This window comes from Acomys minous (genome assembly GCF_964271855.1).
Source record: "Acomys minous genome assembly, chromosome: 4".
NCBI classification, from domain to species: domain Eukaryota; kingdom Metazoa; phylum Chordata; class Mammalia; order Rodentia; family Muridae; genus Acomys; species Acomys minous.
The window spans coordinates 2,307,260-2,325,880 of NC_140486.1; the positions used below are offsets into that span (position 1 = coordinate 2,307,260).

Below are 18,621 nucleotides of genomic sequence, written 5' to 3' on the forward strand. Positions count from 1 at the left end.
ATCTCCCTGTTGATTGTGTTCATCTACTTATCTTCATTGGATGTTATTACTGGCCCTTCCATGATGATCAGCTACAGGAGGATGCCTCTTCTCTTTGCCTGTTTGTTCTTGCCTTGCTAGCAACTCTATTCCTGCACTGGCATTAGCGTCTACTTCTTTGGGATGCTAATGTACACTGAAGACTGGCTCAGCCATCCGGCCTGTGGACTGAACAATTCCTGGATTCCTGGACCTTCTGTTCATATATAGCCATGTTTGGATTAGCTAGACCACAGCTTAGAAATCATTCCCATAAATTCTCTGTCTATCTATCTATCTATCATCTGTGTATCTAGTAAATCTCTATCATCTATCATCTATCTATCTTTAGCTATATCTGTATCTTTACAGATATGGAAATAGAGAAAAATGATAGAGAGAAGATGAGGAGGGAGAAGAAGAGAAATTCATTCTATAAAATCTGTGGTTTTAGAAAACCCTGACTAACACATTTCTTTAAGATTTTGTATGTGTGTATGTGTTTGTTTTTCTTTTTAGAGTGGGGAGGGGGCCAGATATTCTGTTATATCAAAAAGAAATATAACTAATAAATGGGTCCTCATTGATATGTAAATATTCTGTAATATTTTGCAAAACATATATGTTTTATGGCACATTTTGCATAATATATCATTGCAAAGTACTATCCATGATACTTAGAAGTACAGAAATGTGAAATTAATCTAAGCTTTGAAATTGGGCTAATGGCTAAGAAATATACATTTACTCTTTTTCATGCATATGAAATTTGAACCTCAAAATATTAACTTCTTCCCTCTGGGTAAATACAATGTTGAATTGATGCTGTGTGCACTCCTTTCCAGGGTGGCAAGAGATGCTCCCCAATCATTTTAAAAGACGGGGTTCTCTATACATCTGTGATGCTTTGTCATATGGCATTTCAAGAATAAATTTTAATTTAGATGTTGTCATCTCAACCTAAACAAGATGTCAAGGATAACTCACTTGTCAATCACCCATACTGACCTCTACAACATCAAGTTTATAATTAATAATCTCTGGATATATATTCAGGTTTAATTGTAGGTCTCTAACTCAGTAAAGAGATTACTGTTATCCACTCTAATTTCAGACAGTGAAGCATCAATTTGGGAATGTCATTCCTTTTCATACTTCCTAAAATGAAATAAACATTGAAAAGATAATCATGGTATTTTCAGACACTATCATATTACATCTTTGTTTAGAGTCCAAAGAATTCCAGCAACACACAATACACATGACAAAATCATACAATAGCTATGAATATTAATGTGTATACTATATAATAAATAAAAACAACAACATGTAGAAAGTACCTGACATACTTATCTCCACAGACTATTTTAAAATGTTCTTTGATTTCTTTTTTTTTTAATTTTGGAAAATAAATTTAAATAATGACTTTAAGAGATTTCACTGCTTTATATTTTAGTTATTTTAATCAGCACATATTTATCAAAGAATTCTAGCGTATATGTTAAAAATTGCAAATAAAAGTTTGTATTTCATACATTTAGAAGAAGAGATTTTTAAAATGTTAAAATGAATGCTTATTTGTAATAATGAGAAGGTATTTATTAGCATGGGGGTGTGGATAGGATGGTCAGGCATATGCTCTGAGCTGACTCCTCAGTAAGGGGGGGCAATTATCAGATGTGCAAGTGTTTAAATATAGAAAAATTTATGCATGGAATAATCATTTTACATGAAAACTATAAACAAATATAAAAATTGATAAATGGATCCAGTCATCTTTCTGCCCTTTTCCCCTTCTGTTGCTTCCTTTGCTCTGAGCACACATACCTTACAATTGTTTCATAAGCACAAAGCTAAATTTTTTCACTCAAGGCACTGGAAGCACAGTAGTAATTATCTTTTAAAATTTTAGGAGAAGTTAACAAAAGCACTTAAAATGTTTATATATGATTAACATAGGTGTGCCAGACACTAGTGTTTAATCAGAAACTGTGGAGGAACACACGTTGTCAAATTATTGAAGCATAGTTATAATGCCATTCTCAATTACACTAAAAAAAAAACCTTCATTTTCTAACAGTCAAAAATAATTACCATTTTCTTCTCTATGAAGATATTACCATTTATAGTTCATCTGAAAATTTGAACACCAGCTCCTTGAACAGCTATACCCATGAAGATTGAGATAAACAGTATTCATTTGTTCTTACTATAACTAGACCAAGAATTCAGTATCCCACTAACAGGAGAGATAATATACTGACCTTAACCTGAGCTGGGAGTTGTGAAGTAAAGCAGGATTTCAGGAAAGGGAGAAATCTTTTTAATCTGTTATTAATACTTTTCCCCCTTCACATGCAAGTGCACAGCAACAGAAAAAAACCACATTACCTTAATTCAATTTTAATTCTTCCTAGATGGTGAAATGAAGTGGTCTCTAGCAAATCTCATGCACATGTTTTAGGACCACCTCCTGGCTAATGATGTACTTCACCATTTCCATGACAACCACCAGTGATTGATAGGTGGGTTGGTAGGTTCTCCCCCCAGCTGCTGCAGGGCAAGCAGCACACTTCCTGCTGGCTACTCCACTTCCTCCTGGCATTTTTCTTGCAGGTGTCTGATGGTTGTGGGAGACCATGAGAAGACAAGCGTGGCCGTTACCTGGTGATATGAGAACCCATGAATGAGTACCTATATCTTAACATATGGATTAAATGCTCCACACCTTCTCTAAAGACATTTGCTGGGGTGAACTCCCAACTTGTCCATCTTTATAAAAAAAAAAAACCTGTATTAATTTTTCTCTCTCTTTTGCCTTCAATTTATTTTTTGCCTCCTAGCAATAAAGCCTTTACACATGTGTTAATAAAACATCCAGGAAGTCGTGGGAAGCAAATTAAACATTAAATATACTGTCATTTGTAATATTATTATTGTAACCCAGGGCACGGAATGATAAATTTTCTGCGTATAAGAAAATCAGCTTTCATATGTTCTTAAACAGAGAAGTTAGTAGACATCAACAAAAGGCCCTGTTAGCTTATTCTTTATTCAGTATTATTGACTATAATCATTTTTCAACTATTTCTCAGTTTTTATTTGTTTGTTTGTTTGGTTTTCGAGATAGGGTTTCTCTGTAAGAGAGCCTTGGTTGTCCTGGAACTCACTCTCCAGATCAGGCTGGGCTAGAACTCACCTAGGTGCACCTGCCTCTCTGTCTTCTGCACCTTCACTATATTGGTCAGCTTTTCATTTTTAAGACCACATCATTATTTGTATGATTTAAATATAGCTAGCTCAAAATCCTGATTTTCTCTCTGTCTCTGTCTCTGTCTCTGTGTCTGTCTGTCTGTCTGTCTGTCTGTCTGTCTGTCTGTCTGTCTCTCTCTCTCTCTCTCTCTCTCTCTCTCTCTCTCTCTCTCTTCCTCTCTCTCTGGGGTACTCTTCTCCTCTTTTCATTCTCTCCTCATGCTCATTTAAAAAATTCTCTATAACATAGTATCTGCTATCTGGTACCCTATTATCGTATTATCTTATTACCTTATACCTTACATCTTTATTTTCATAAATCTTATTAACCTATATCTTTATATTACTTATAAAATTAGTGGCCCTGTATGAAAAAGGTACTCCCATGACTATTTTAAGTCTGAACTACTTTATACCAAACTCCATTCTTCCAAATTTCATTCTAAATCTCCACTCATTCCTATCTTAACCCATCACTGCCCTGCTTTCAAAGCGCTATTCTAAACTGAGACAATTTCTGGTGTTTCACTTTCTCCTGGGATCCAGAACATTGTGCTGCATGGCTGAACCTCCCCCAATGGCACTGTTCATGGTGAACCAGGTCTGGTTGGAGTAACCTGTCTGCTGACCAAATGCCACGCTGTCACCGTTGTCCCTGACAGATCTGTTTTGGGGTCAACTTCTGGGCCCCTTGTGGTTACTGAGGCTCCCTGCCCCACCACCATCAGTGGCCAGATCATTGAGCTGGCTGTATTCCACCAGCGGAGGGCAGATTTAAACAATGGTGATGCTAAACGTATCTCCCTTTATGAACTTAGGTGGATTCTTGTAAGCTACAGAAAACCCTCCTCTCAGGTCAAATGGAATAAAGATAAGTACCACCATCCAACGCCTAAGTTTCTCACCTACTGCCCATCCTCTCCCTTTTCGTTGCTCTTGGGATCCCCTCTCCCTAACTTCCTGATCGCCACCTTTCTGCACCCAGCACCAGCTAAATCCCCCCTTCCTTGTCGAGTAAAATATTCCCTTTGCCCAAGAGACTGCCAACACCTCTCTGGTTCACTGGGAGCAGAGGTACCCAAGCCCAGTCTGCATGACTGTGGCTGGCCCTTCTTGCTGATCTACAACTAGGACAGTTCCCACCGGGTGAGGACTGACATAGTCACCCCTGCTGCCACTTGGCCTCCGAAAAACTCCTAGTGCACTAGGTAGGTGACTGTGTCACCGTGCCAGCTCAGCTGAAGAGTTGCGCTCTCTGATGGCTGTCCAGTACTGAGGAGTACCTGGAACAGTCTGTCTGTACACACTCGTTCTTTGAGTCACCATCCATTCTGGGGACACCCTAACGGTTTACTGGCTCCGCCTCCCCATTGGAAACATCCATATGCCTATTCCTCCTCCTCCTAGCATGCCTTTTGGGATGCCTTCTGAGAATGTCAAATACTTATGCCCACATTAAGGGCTTCTAAGCATACATGCCTCTATACACAAACTTGGACAGATTTTTAAAAAAGCCTTTTAATCATTGTCAACAATCAGGTAAAATGGAAGTTCCCTACGTTCAAAACTTTTCTTTGCTCTCCCAAAATTTTCACACATTGTTAGCATTGTCTCTTAACTTTTCTCTTTGCTCTCCCAAGAGTTTCAAATGTACACCTAAAGGGAATTTTCTCCCTAACCTACTAATTTTGTCATCTGCCCACATATATGTTCCAGTACCTTGCCAGACTTCCTACATCTGGGACATTGTCAAAGCAGCTACTCAAAAGTGCTCCTGTCCAACCTCATAGATGGTGCCAGCTGGACCTGCATTGTTCCTCCTAGCTGGACCTGCATTGTTCCTCCCAGCTGCAGATGTTCGCAGACGCTGGGCAGCAAACACAACAGCCTGTTCTTCTGGTACTTGGCCACTATCTCAGCCTCTCATCTGAGGCTCTACTCTCACACAGCAGTGATAGGGACTGCTATGGTCCCTTTCCAAGTTGCCATGGCAGAAGGCTACTGGATATTTTCTGGGTTTTTTTTTTTTTTTTTTTTTTGGCTCCTGTTGTTATGAAATTGTTTGCAAACAAACAAAAGGAAATAATATCACTTTCCCAGTACTGTTATCATATATATAAATGTACACAAGCACCAACTGAGTCACTGCCATTTGGTAAAGTTATAACAATGAGAAATAAGTTTGGATACTGCCTGATGTAAATTTAAAGCATTTTCTTATCCTAAATCATGTTGTCTTAGTCAGAGGACTTTTACTTCTTTGACCCTAAGTTATTAAATAAACTTTAATTTTAACCTAAAACAGATATATGCAGAAAAGAGAATGTGGGTGGATATGCTCTATGGAAATGGCCTTACAAAACTAGTCACTATGTGCAATGAGTATATACCCAATAACTTTGTTAAATGTGGTGATGATAACAACTGGGCATGGTGGCGCACGCCTTTAGTCCCAGCACTTGGGAGGCAGAGGCAGGTGGATCTTTGTGAGTTCAAGACCAGCCTAGTCTACAAAGAGAGCCCCCGGACAGTCAGGGCTCTTACATAGAGAAACCCTGCCTTGAAAAACAAACAAATGGACAAAACAAAACAACAATGTGGTGACGATAATATCTAAATATGTATTTGAAGAGATGCTTCGTAGAAACCTCTAGTAGTTTTGCCATCCTTTTAGAGAAATATGTGATGATTTTCCTACTAACATGATGTTGCCATTTTAGTGTCGTTCTCCTTTTTTCAGTGATATAGTAGATTTTATTGAAGTTGTATAATGTGTGAAGATGGCCTTGACCTGACTGGGGTTTAGTAATGTGTCTGTATGTGTGTTTAAATTCATACTTAGCTTAAAAATTTAAAAGTGAAGAAAACAAGAGATAAAACCTGATCTTTTAAAATGCAGACTATAGAGATGGAATATAACATGTTCTACCATTCGGTGTCCACTGTACTAAGAGATGACACGTCTAACCATCAGGACTGTGGAGCAGAGTGGGAAGTGCACAGTAAAGCCTGGGCCGGTGCCTGTCACGTGGTCCACCTGGGCGGGAGCAGGACCGGCCACTCACTCCTCTATTGCTTCCCATTTGTTCTCTGAATCAGATGTAACTCTCCAAACACAGTGTAGTACTGTGTCCAACATTTCACATTACAGCTTTACAATAGAGGATGCAAAGATATGCACTTAATATTATGCATATGATATGCAAAAATAAACAAATAATATTCTATCATGTAATATGTTATTTTATTTTCTCATTTAATTTTATGCATAAGTAGAAAGGGATGTGTAAAAAGTTTGGAAAACATCACCGACTTTTTCTGTGCTGAGACGCACACTCAGCTGATAATCAAATCCTGCTGACTTGCCCCCTCCCACTCCCGGTGGCTTTGCTCCCACTGCATTGGTGGATTCCCCTCTCTCACTTACTATGGTAGTATCTTGCCTGTCACCTTACCACACTGGGCTGGATTAAAAAGAAAATAATTTGTATTTGACAATCTTTCCTATCTCGGTGTGTCTAAAACATTATGAGTGTAACATTTATATAATTTCTGATTGTTCCATTGTTCTTGCTGTAGGTAGGTTATTGTATATATGTGTAATAATATAAATGTATATGTAAAAAAGAAAAAATAATAAAATAAAATATCTTCAGAAATTCATATATGCAACTATTTTGTTCAGAGTGTGCTTTACCTCCATCTATGAGAGGCCTGAGCTCTGCATGAATCCTGAAATTCCCAGCTGGAGAAGGTGTGATCAGTGACACAGAGAAGGTCTCTCCCAGCAGCCACTGTGGTCCAGAGCATTTTGTTCATGAATTTACCTAATACTTATATTTCTAAAGCAACAATAGTAGTCCACTACAACAAAGACATGATAAAAATACAAAAAACTGAAAACTGAATTCAGTCAAAGTCTCAGATAATTTGAGTCCTGATGATCCTGAAAATAAACAGTCATCACAGAGCCAGGGCATCATACAGCATCCATACCTGAAGCAAAATTACTATGTCAGACAAGTTTATGAGGAGTTAGGTGTGTTTTGGATTAAAGGTACCTTTTTATCTTAAATAGGATGAAATGACAGACAGAACACAACAATTTGATAGAAATATCGATCAGTTATTTGCTGCCATATGGGAATGTAGCATATAAATATTTGTTGACTTTTGTACAATAAATGAATATAAATAAATATGATAAAATATGTTTCAATATATTAAATCACTGTGCCAAATCTATGCAATTGCTTTAAAATTGCACATATTTTCAATGAGTTTACAAAGAACCTGAATTTGAAAGGTGAATTTTTTACAGAAGTAATCATAGTAATGGATTTGCACGTTCATTAGAAAAAATTGTCTCCAAAGACTTTCAAGAATTTCCGAAGTGCATAAATCAAGAAAGCAAAGGTTGCAGTTATTTCTTTTTCAGCCAGGAAATATTTATAAGGCACCTGCCATGCGATGATTGCTGTTTGTGTGTAGATAACAAATGAATCAGATGTAGTCTTGCTTTGGAAGGAATTTCAGATCCATTTACAAAATGCATGGCAATAATTATCACTCTCTGAGAAATACTACACCAAATCCACAACCAAATCCAAGCAAGCAAACCTAACAACACAAAACACAACCCTGGGTGTTGATAAACACACCCTCCTAACTCAGGAAGGGCTGACGGTTCTCTCAGACCCAGGTTACTAGTGAAAGGCCAGCAGTGTGCAACTGCAGGGAAGTCCCTTTCCCACCGATGCAGTGTCACTGTCTTCTATCACCCAGTTTCTCTAAATCAAATCTTCAGTAAAATAAAAAACTCAAATAGAAACGGGTCATTCTTTTGTTAAGTTCCTGGCAGATTTTAATCAAAACAATTATCTTGCTCTACTCTGCAAGTTTTCCATTGACTTGATTTTTGCTAAATGTATAAAATGTGGTAGATAATTGTGAGATGCACATCAGGTGCAAATACAAATATGTATGACAACATTCTAAGGTAAGTCAAATCTAAAACTGTAACTAAGTAAGTGAAGAAGAAGAAAGGTGCCTTCATTTTTATATGGTGGTGGAGGCTTATCTTAAAATATTAGCTTTGTTCTTTGCTTTATGAGTTGTAGGCTCAATATTCTTTTTTTTTTCAATTTTCTTTACAAATATATTTTATTACAAACTTATTAACCAAGAATACCTCACTTATAAGCCAACTAACCTAAACAATAAGAAAAGATGATTAAAGAATGCAATAATGAAATCGTAAGGATATCAGTTCCAAGGAACAATTTTCCTGGCATAATCAGTAGGATTTCTTCTGCTGGAACCTGGAGTAACCGGAACCCAGAGCCTTAGCCAGAGCCCAGAGCCCCGAAGCCTTCCCTCAACAGGTTCTCTCTAGGAGCGTCTCGAAGTGGAGCGATGAACAACCAAAACTATCCCAAGTCTCCAAAGGCCCTGCCTCCTGTTTTTGGCTCACATTTATACCTCCTCTCAGAATTTGTTCAAGGATGTTTTTCAGCTTGTTAACAACCAATCTCCTCCACATGGTGGTTTGACTTCTAAGGGGACAAACATCACCTGCTCTCTCACAAGTCTTTTTCTCATCCCCCATTTATGATCTAAACAAAACACATGTTTATCTCTCCGTCAATGAGTGCTTATAATGGATCCTTGTCACTCTCATTCCCTACTCTCTCATATTTTCCTCCGTTTCCTTGTGATTCCTTCATCACTATGACTCACGTTCTCCGAGTTCCTCCCCCACCTTTTTTGTCCTACAGCTCCCAACCCTTTCTGTCACATCCCAGTGTTTTTCCTATTCTTAAAGAATTTCCCTTTATTTTATTTCCTATGTATGTGTGTTTTGCCTGCGTGTCTATGTGTATTATATGCATACTGCTATCTTTGGCAGCCAGAAGAGGGCATCAGATTCCCTGGTACTAGAGGGGCAGACACTTGTCAGCTGCCATGTGAGTGCTGGGAATCAAACCTTTATCCATTGGAGTCCATTGGAGTCCATTGGAGTCAGTGATCTTAACTACTAATCAATCTCTCCAGACTCCCCTGTTCTTAGTGGGTTTTTTCTTTCATTAATTAGTTTATTTACTTTATATTCTGATTGGATCTTCCCCTCCCATCTTTCCTCCCATTTCCTTCTCTCACTTTCCTACCACTACGCACCCCCAGACCTCCCATGGATATCAGCCTTCCTTGTTTTATTAAGTTGTACTATGGATGGGTGTATCTTCTTCTATTGAGGCTAGGTCATCCTATTAGGGGAAAGGGATCAAGTCAGGCAACAGAGTCAGACAGCCATTGATCCGGCTGTTGGAGGTCCCACATGACGACCAAGCTGTGTATCTCTTACACATGTGTAGGGGACCTGGTCTGTCCCATGCATGCTCTCTGGTTGGTCGCTCAATCTCCATAAGCCCCTTGGGCCCAGGTTAGTTAATTTTCAGATTTTCTTGTCCTTGATCTCTCTGCTTCTTGCAATCCTTCCTCTCTCTCTTTTGTATGATTCCCAGAGCTCCATTTAATGTTTGCCTGTAGGTCTCTGCATCTGTTTTTGCCAGCACTGGGGAAGACCATTCAGATAACTGTTATGGGTGGGTTCTCTCTCTCTCTCTGTCTCTCTGTCTCTCTGTCTCTCTGTCTCTCTGTCTCTCTGTCTCTCTCTCTCTCTCTCCTCTCTCTTCTGGTTGTCATCTCAAGGTACAAGCTCTCAATTACTGCTACAGTTCCATGTTTGCCTGCCTGTTGCCATGCTTCCTGCAGGGGTGGTCACAGACCAGCTATCAAACTGGAAGCAAGCTCCAAATTACGTGTTTTCTTTGATAGGTGCCTTAGCCGTGTCTTTTTTTTTTTTTTTTTCATGGCACAAATCATGCTCAGTTGATGAAAATGTATTTTCTTCTCCCAGCCACTTCTCCCGGCAGCTTCTTGGTTATGGATTGATTGTTTTACTGACTTTTCCTTCTCCATATTCTGACTTTGTTTTTAATGGCTGATATTTTCTTCTCCGTGATCTAATCTGTTGTGAATCTTTTCCCTGAGTGGTATGCTTTACTTCCTGAGTTTTTTATTTGTAATTTTACTTCAGTTTGGCTTTCTCTCAGATACTTCAGTTCTTTATTAAATTATATTTTAATATCTTGAATTATTTTCATTATTCCATTTTTACTGTTTGTATTTCTGTAGACTTTCAGGTATTTATTCATCTCCTCTTTGAGTTCCTTGAACGTATAGCTAATTGCTATTTTGAAGTGCTGTGCTGTTCATAAGATAAATTGAATTTCTCTGTGAAAATTAATGGGATCACAGGTTCTGGAAGAGGACTATTGTATTGGTTGTTCGTGTTGTTTGTGTTTTTGTCATGAAATCTTTGTGTCCTTAGTTTAGCCTTTTGTTTTGTTTCTTGGTATGGACATCTGATACTGCCTTCGTTGTTCGGCTGTTTTGATATTTGTTTCTTGTTATCCTACCTCGTCAGGTTGTGTGTCAGATAAATGATGCTTTCAGTCTTGGAGGCAACGGGTCCAGCTCCAGACTTCAAGTGATCTCAGATTGGTTAAGTGAGTGGACAACACTACACTACATATGTACGTTTCAAGTTTTCTTTATCCATTCAGTTGTTAGTAAGAATACATGATGCCAAATAAAGAGCTGTGAATATTAAACCATGATGATGAGTATGTAGGTACCTTTTATGTATGCTGGCTCCTAAACCAGAAGCATGAAGCAGATGCCATGTAGGGATGTTGTTTGATAGCTGGCTTATGGAGTCACCTTAATCTAGCTTTATTATACAGCTACCACTGCCCATCCAGTAACAGTGCTGCTCACACGTGGCTGGGACCATCTACACCAGTTAACATCACCAAGATGTTCCCTCATAGACCAGTCTGACACAGGCAGCCTGTCACCTGAGCACCTCCCACACTGATAAAAGGTAGTGTTGATGTCTAAAATCTATTCCTAAGTAATAGCCCTGAAGAAACTACAAGCAGAAAGAAAATGGCATAAAGTCTACATATGACAAGTCTACAGCCAAGGTTATTCTAAATGGAGAAGGTGGAGAGACCTTCCTCTAAAATCTGGAATAAGGTAAGGGTGTGCATTCTCCCCACTGTAACTAAATACACTTCTCACATTCTCCACTCCAGAAATATAATAAGAAAAAGAAATAAAAGATACACCAATTAGAAATGAAGAAGACAAACAATGTGTATACTTCAAAGGTGTTAAAGTCTGCGCCACAAAACTTAGTCCTGATCAACACTCTTCTCATAATTTTACTAAGGAAGAAATTTAACTTGTGCAAACACTATGAGATCAGTCAAAGCATTTCTCAGAAATGTAAATGAAATAAATAAATAAATAAATAAATAAAAAGACACATCATAGCTGCATGATCACATTATATCACGCTGAGCATATTCCCAAATCACTCTGTGTTACCACAATAGACTGTCCATATTTATTGCTGCATCACTCACAACAGCCAGGAAAGGAACAAGTGAGTCACAAACAAGTGAAAAGAGTTTTAAAATGACCATGTAGATGTAGTTATATTTTATTCAACTGAAAATAAAACATGATAGTTGCATGAAAGTGATATAATTGGAAAATATGTTAAACAAAACCAACCAGTTTTAGGAAAACAGACTTTGTGTGTGTGTTTGTGTGTGTGTGTGTGTGTGTGTGTGTGTGTGAGAGAGAGAGAGAGAGAGAGAGAGAGAGAGAGAGAGAGAGAGAGAGAGAGAGAGACAGAGAGAGAGAGAGACAGAGAGAGACAGAGAGAGACAGAGACAGAGACAGAGAGAGACAGAGACAGAGACAGAGAGACAGAGATTGATTTTAATTTTCCTGTATTTTGTGTATTTTTCATGTATTTCCTGTATTTGGAGTGTGAAGTTTTAAAACTAAAAACAAGCCTATAGCAGGGAGAAATGTTCTTAAGCAAGTTAGGGAGAACGTGCAATGACTTGACAGCTGAGTTGGAGCCACTGATGAGCAGAAGATGGGACTAGCACGATTGGGGCAGCATGAAGGAGATTGGGGCAGGGAAATGTGTAACAACTCTGAATGTGTGAAACAAATACTTTGTAGCTCTTATATTGTATACTCACTTAAAAAGTTAAATAACAAAAATTAAAATTTAAATGGGAAGCTAAAATATTATGCCTGATAAACGTTTAGAAATTTGTTGCAAGAACATATCTTATTCTTAAATTATTAAAGAAATGACTACACTAAATATGTGTAAACACAAGTCACCCTATTAATAATACATCCAGGATTTGTAGCTCTATAAGGTAGAGTGTCATTCAAGGCTTTGCCACCAGGTTCAGCAAGGCATTTAAAATTTGGGCTGTCACAATTTTCTGAATGATCATATATTTCTCACAAAAGCATCTGCTTAAATTTATTTAAAAGTTATACTCCAAGCTAAAATATATCATTCAATTTTATGCTGATTTTTCTATACCTGCTTAAACCATGGCAAATTCTAATTCACTTTTAGTCCAGAACAGTCCCTCTTAAAACAGGGACTCTCATAACCCGAGTCATAAGAGAAGCCTTTGGACTGCAAAGAATTGACCAACTCTTTGAGGAAATAAAATATTATTCACATTTTAAAAAGTTATTTGCTAACATTTTCCTTACATTAAGATCATTAACTAACCTTATGTAAGGGTTTGCTTTTCTCTGTTATAAACAATTCCTAATATTTTGGTGAATGAAAATAATTTAAATAGCACTGCCATGCTAATTCACACTGTAGTATTTCTTACTGTTTCACATTATAGCATGATGCATGATAAGCCGAAAGGTAAAGAATCCTGTTTATAAAGCATTATAAACTGAACCACCACTACTAACTGTTGTTTCGCTACTTTAGCATGCAGTGTTTTTACTAAGTTAATTTAAATACAATATACAGTAACCAAAATGTAATGTGTCTACAAGTGACTGATAACTCAATTAGGACAATATATTCCCTTTCAAATAAATTTAGATTTTTTTTCATACTTTGTATTTCTTTGAGTTATTTGGGTATTTAAAATATATGCTTGAGTATTCGCCAACCCACTGTGAAATTAGGAAAAATTATGTGACATTGATAACTATTACTGTTCTCTTTGCAAACCAGAAGCTGCCTTGAAAACATGCATCAGAGGTGTTGCAATGCAGTTGGCTGTGTATATACAGAGTTTATCACACGGAGAAGAAAATTGTTCCCGGTCAGTAGGTAGCAGGACAGTCATGTGATACTGGCCCCAAAGAACACACTGCAATTGGAGTCTTTGCAAGTAGTTATTGATATAGAGTCTCATATGTAAATAATGCATTTTAAATAAGAACATTTGTGGCCTTTTCTAAACTAATCTGTGATACGTTGTTAATTGCATTAGTTGCAATACAACCATTTCCTAGATACTGACATCCATAGGATAAATGGAGGCTTCTGTCTTCAGAATCAATTCACACACACACAAACACACACATACATACACACACACACACACTTAAACACACACATATACACACATATAGACATACACTCACTTATACACACATACACACACACACACACATATGCATTGGATGTCTTTTATTTCAAAATATGTATTTATCCAGTCCTTGGCTTAAAAAGGTGAAAATAATCTTACTTACAAAAGAATCTCCAAGAAACAAAAGAGTAAAATTAGAGGATTTAACTTAATTCCTTTGGAAAAACAAAACCTCATTATCATAACATTTAATTCAGTGCTAGAAAACTGCACCATCCTTTCTTCAAGAGTGAGAAAACTCACTGAGGTACAGGCCAAAGACAGAGCACATCCATTTATTTGCTTCTATTGGCTTCAATGAGAGGCGATTATACAGTGACCTTTTCTTTAGATGCCTTGGTTTCTCCATTTTTAATCATTATGTAAGATTTGGTGGAAATCCTCACTGACACCTGGCTCCTCAGGGGGCAATTAGAAGAAGAGTGATCCCACTGAAAATAGAAAATCATTGCACTTTACTCCTGAAATGACAGGAGAGAGGCCCAGTGTTTGGAATGTCAAAGCAGCCTTCCAGAGTTAAATAACACAAGCATCTATATGAAATCATGCCTAAGAAACACTTGATAACTGAGAAAATTCTAGCATATTTACAAGTGAGGCAATTGGTTATAATTAATAGCACATAGCCTGCATGCAGAGTCAGCTAGCCATACAGTCATAATTTTACACATCCCTATAAATGATTCCTGGATAAAACTCTAATTGTTCTAACTTGACCATTTAAATTCTAATATGTGTGATTCAGAAAACTTTGGTTTTCATAGCTGAAACAAAACACTCCCCCGAAAACAGCCATTTTTTTTTTTAACCTAAAGCAACTTGACTCAATCGAAACAGTTAGAATGATATTTGTAAAATATACTTTCATAAGAGTACTTCAGAAAAAACATAATTTAAACAGTTATTCTTTTGTCTAGATTTTTACCTTACATTATTATGTATTTTTGTAATTAAATAGGATTCATAAAGATATGAAATGAAGAATTTTGCACTAAATTCTTATAGCTGGTTTTATTCTTTAGCCAACATTTCTAGACAGAGACCGTAGATTTAACAGCAGGACTGCTCTTTTGTATTGCCAGGTGCGGAAGTACACGCTGTTCTTGCAGCACGTGCAAGGTAAAGGCAGGATGATCAAGAGTTAAAGCTAATTTCCGATACAAAATCATTAGAGACCATCCTGGGCTATTCGAGACACTGTTTCAAATACAAAAACATACCAAAAAAAAAAAGCTAAGGCTTTTCCAAGGCTGAAGACCATTTTGCTATATAGATAGGAACATACTGTCTTCAGAGGTATGTAGTCCTTCATTTTTGCCTTAAATGTATATGTTTACATTCACATTACATTACATTATGTACTTATGGTACATAAAAGGCTGTCTATGTGTGTATGTGCCTGTTTATGGGACTCATCAAACAATTAAAAAATAGAACATCTCCCAGTGCCCTTGCCTGAGGCTGTGTGTGTATCTGTGTACGAGTTCATGTGTATGCGTACATGTTTGTGATTTTATATATGTGTACCTATGCATGAAAGAGTGCACACGTACATACATGTATGTCAGAATGTGTGTAATTTTATACGTGTATGCTTATGTATGTGGCTGTGTGTGTGCATATGTTTATTTGTGTAACTATATTTCTGTATTTGTGAGAGTATATATGTTTGTGTAGTGTGTAGTGTGCATGTGTGTAACAGTGTGCATCTGTGTGTGGTGAGGTGTGTAGATTTTTATTTACAAGCATGCCTGTGTGTGTTTGATAAAAAAAAAACACCTAAAAATGTATTCTTAGAAAGATTCCTATTTTCAAATTTCCTATCCTCACATATTTAGATTTTAAATTATATTTCTCATTTGGCCACACAACTACAAATTTGTACCTTTGAACCTAATTTTGAAACCCTGTGTGAATCTAAGCTTTCTCTTGAATCATTAGTTTCTTTGGTTTTTTTGGTTTATGTTTTTTGTTTTGTTTTGCATGTGATGTTTTAGATTTCATAGTTCAAAGACATTGTACAATATTTTTCTCTGTGTGTCTGGGTTGTTTTTACCTGGTTCTTGCTCCTACCTTTTTTCTGTCAGGAAAAGGTCTGGATTCATTCATTGTTCAAGTTGGGAGCGTCCTTCACCCATTCATAGATTATTTCTATATCTCTGTCAGTATGCGTGAAATTGTAACAAAGACAAGAGTGAATGTTTCCCTGGATGGTTTCATGTCTTTTGTGGACGTGCTGAGTGCTGGGAGTGTGCTCGTCATGGAACATGTGAGAACATTCATGAAAATTCCTTTAGTTATGGTATCAAGTACATTTAGCCCAGTAGCATGAAATCTTCTCTTTGTTTTACACATTTTTTGCCAGCCCTTGCTATGTGTTTTTTTTCCTTGTATAAAAGATTTATCAGTTAGAGTGTGTACCACTAACTGATGAAATGAGCAGTCACATGTTGTGTCATTTAAGAGCACATCGGTCAGTTGTTCTGTGGGTGCCCACGAGTGTTGGCGATTGACATTCCTTCCTTCCTGAAGTTTCTTTGTCACTTAGATGCGCAGACTTTTCAACTAGGGGAGAGGAAATAAACAGTAGAGGAGTCATATCAACTGTACAAGAAATATTGCACCTGGTAATTGAACTTGACTTTTCCCTTATAAATTAAGTTCCTCGTGTCACTTGCAAGGAGTAGGTGTGAGCTTTTGAAATTATGAATAAAAATTCCTGAAAATATGGTGAGTATGCACATTGATTGGTAAGTAGAATGTCTGTGATGTGAGGATTTGGGAATTTGTGTGTAAAGACTAAATATTATTTATCTTGGGCTAGCCTTAGCCCTGTCCACCTCTGTGTCGGATCTAACATCTGGTGACTAACGGATACATGCATTTTGGGATGTATCAACTTAGAGACAAGTAGCTTCCACCAACTCTAGAGCTGAGCATACTATTATATAACGCCTGAGAACATCACTGATTTGTTCAGGGCTGCGACTGTCTCTGATGATCCACCAGTGTATTTGAAATGTGTCTTGATTTATGGCTTTCTTTCTCCTATTTCTACAAAAACTTCATGAAACTGCTCTCATGTTGAAACATAGAATGTTGGGAATTTCTGGTGATAGTTAGTCATACCTCTATGCCCTTTGAGGTGAGAGCTCTACTTTTGTGTTGACAACATATTACCCCAAAACTAAATAAGCCAAACAGATATTGAGAATACTATTACTGATTCTTGTATCAATGTTCCTGATGAATGTTATTTAATAGATTTCCATTGAATTGTATATATTCTTTTCTTGTTTTTTTGAGCCAGGGTTTCTCGACAGTCATGGCTGTCCTAAACTTACTTTGTAGACCATGTTGGCCTTGGACTCACTCCAATCCCCATGCCTCTGCCTCCCACATGCTGGAATTGAAGGTATGCACCACCATGCCTGGCTGCATGTATTCCTGAAGTAAAACATATATTATAGAATAACCTGAAAGCTATAGTTACTATGGCTGCATCTTCTTAAACTAAAATAATGGGAAGAAATAAAAATGAAATAAAATACCTGCATTTGTATGCAAACTGCAGAAACATTTCTCTTGTATGCATGTAATTCATCTATGTATTTTATTACATAAGAGCCTTGCTCTAAATTTTAACCTCATATACAGAGTTGTTTATTGACACAGCCACCACCCCATGTCTAATCTCAGTTAAAGGAAAGTTTATTCTGTCAGAAGTGAAGCTTTCTTCATATATTTCCACCTCTCCTGTATCAACAGAGCCCACCCACATTATAACCAGTTTCCAGGCATTTCCTCTGAGATTGTTGTGGTCCAGTCTGGTATCATTTCATTGCCATCTGCCAACAATATGCTTCAGACTCTTTACTTGGCTGGCACTTAACAGTTCTGGATTGCTTAAAAGACAACCAGACCCAGGAACCCAAAGCATGCCGCTGCCACCCTCCCTCTTCTGAACAGAGATGCCCAAGGCTCTGTTAAGGTTATTTTTATAAAACGGTGTTTGCTCCTCAGTCTCCCTCCCTCCCTCCCTCTCTCTCTCTCTCTCTCTCTCTCTCTCTCTCTCTTTCTCTCTCTCTTAGGGGGGGGTTCCAGTACCTAATGTGATTCTATTTTTTATTTTTTGTTAATTAATTTATTTTTACATATATGTTTATATTATTACACATATATACAATAAACAACATACAGCAAGAAGAACAGAGAAACAATCAGGAATTACATAAATGTACATTGTTAGTGTTTTGGCTATTTCTATTTGGCAACCTTGAAGAAAATATCTTTTCTATCTTGGTGAGTCTAAAATTATCAATATAAATCAATATCTATCCTATCTAATCTCTACCAACTTAACACATCTATCAGAACTAAAATGTCTAAACCCCTGCATAATTAAGCTTAATTGTAAAACTAAACTAACTGGTCCTCAACCCCATCAGATTCTTGAGAAGGAATAAAATTAATTATCTGAGTAAACAGGAAGTGCCGGATGGCAACTTCCAAAATGAAACTCTATTATATTATATTAACAAACTTCACCACACAAGAAATGAGCAGTTGTTAATCCATTTTTAACCCTCTAAAGTAACTTGGCTTCCTCCCAGAGTGTATCCAAGAGCTAACTTCACTGTGTGTGTTTCCTTGCTGATCTCTCTCTCTCTCTCTTTTGGTTCCTCCTGGACATCTATCTGTTGCCCAACCCCCTACTTTCTCCTCTAACTCTTTCTCCCTGGAGAGTAGGAAGGCCAGCCCTGTTCTCTCTTCTCAT

At 37.4% G+C, this 18,621-nt stretch overlaps 1 long non-coding RNA gene across 1 annotated transcript; it reads right to left on the reverse strand.

Annotated features, from left to right (window-relative positions):
* Nucleotides 1–1,120: 1,120 nt before the first annotated feature.
* LOC311596141 lies at nt 1,121–4,497 on the reverse strand. The gene is made up of 3 exons (XR_014778729.1): nt 4,429–4,497; nt 2,410–2,682; nt 1,121–1,176 (listed from the first exon to the last, which is right to left on the reverse strand). It is a non-coding gene; the product is annotated as an uncharacterized lncRNA (long non-coding RNA).
* Nucleotides 4,498–18,621: the final 14,124 nt, after the last annotated feature.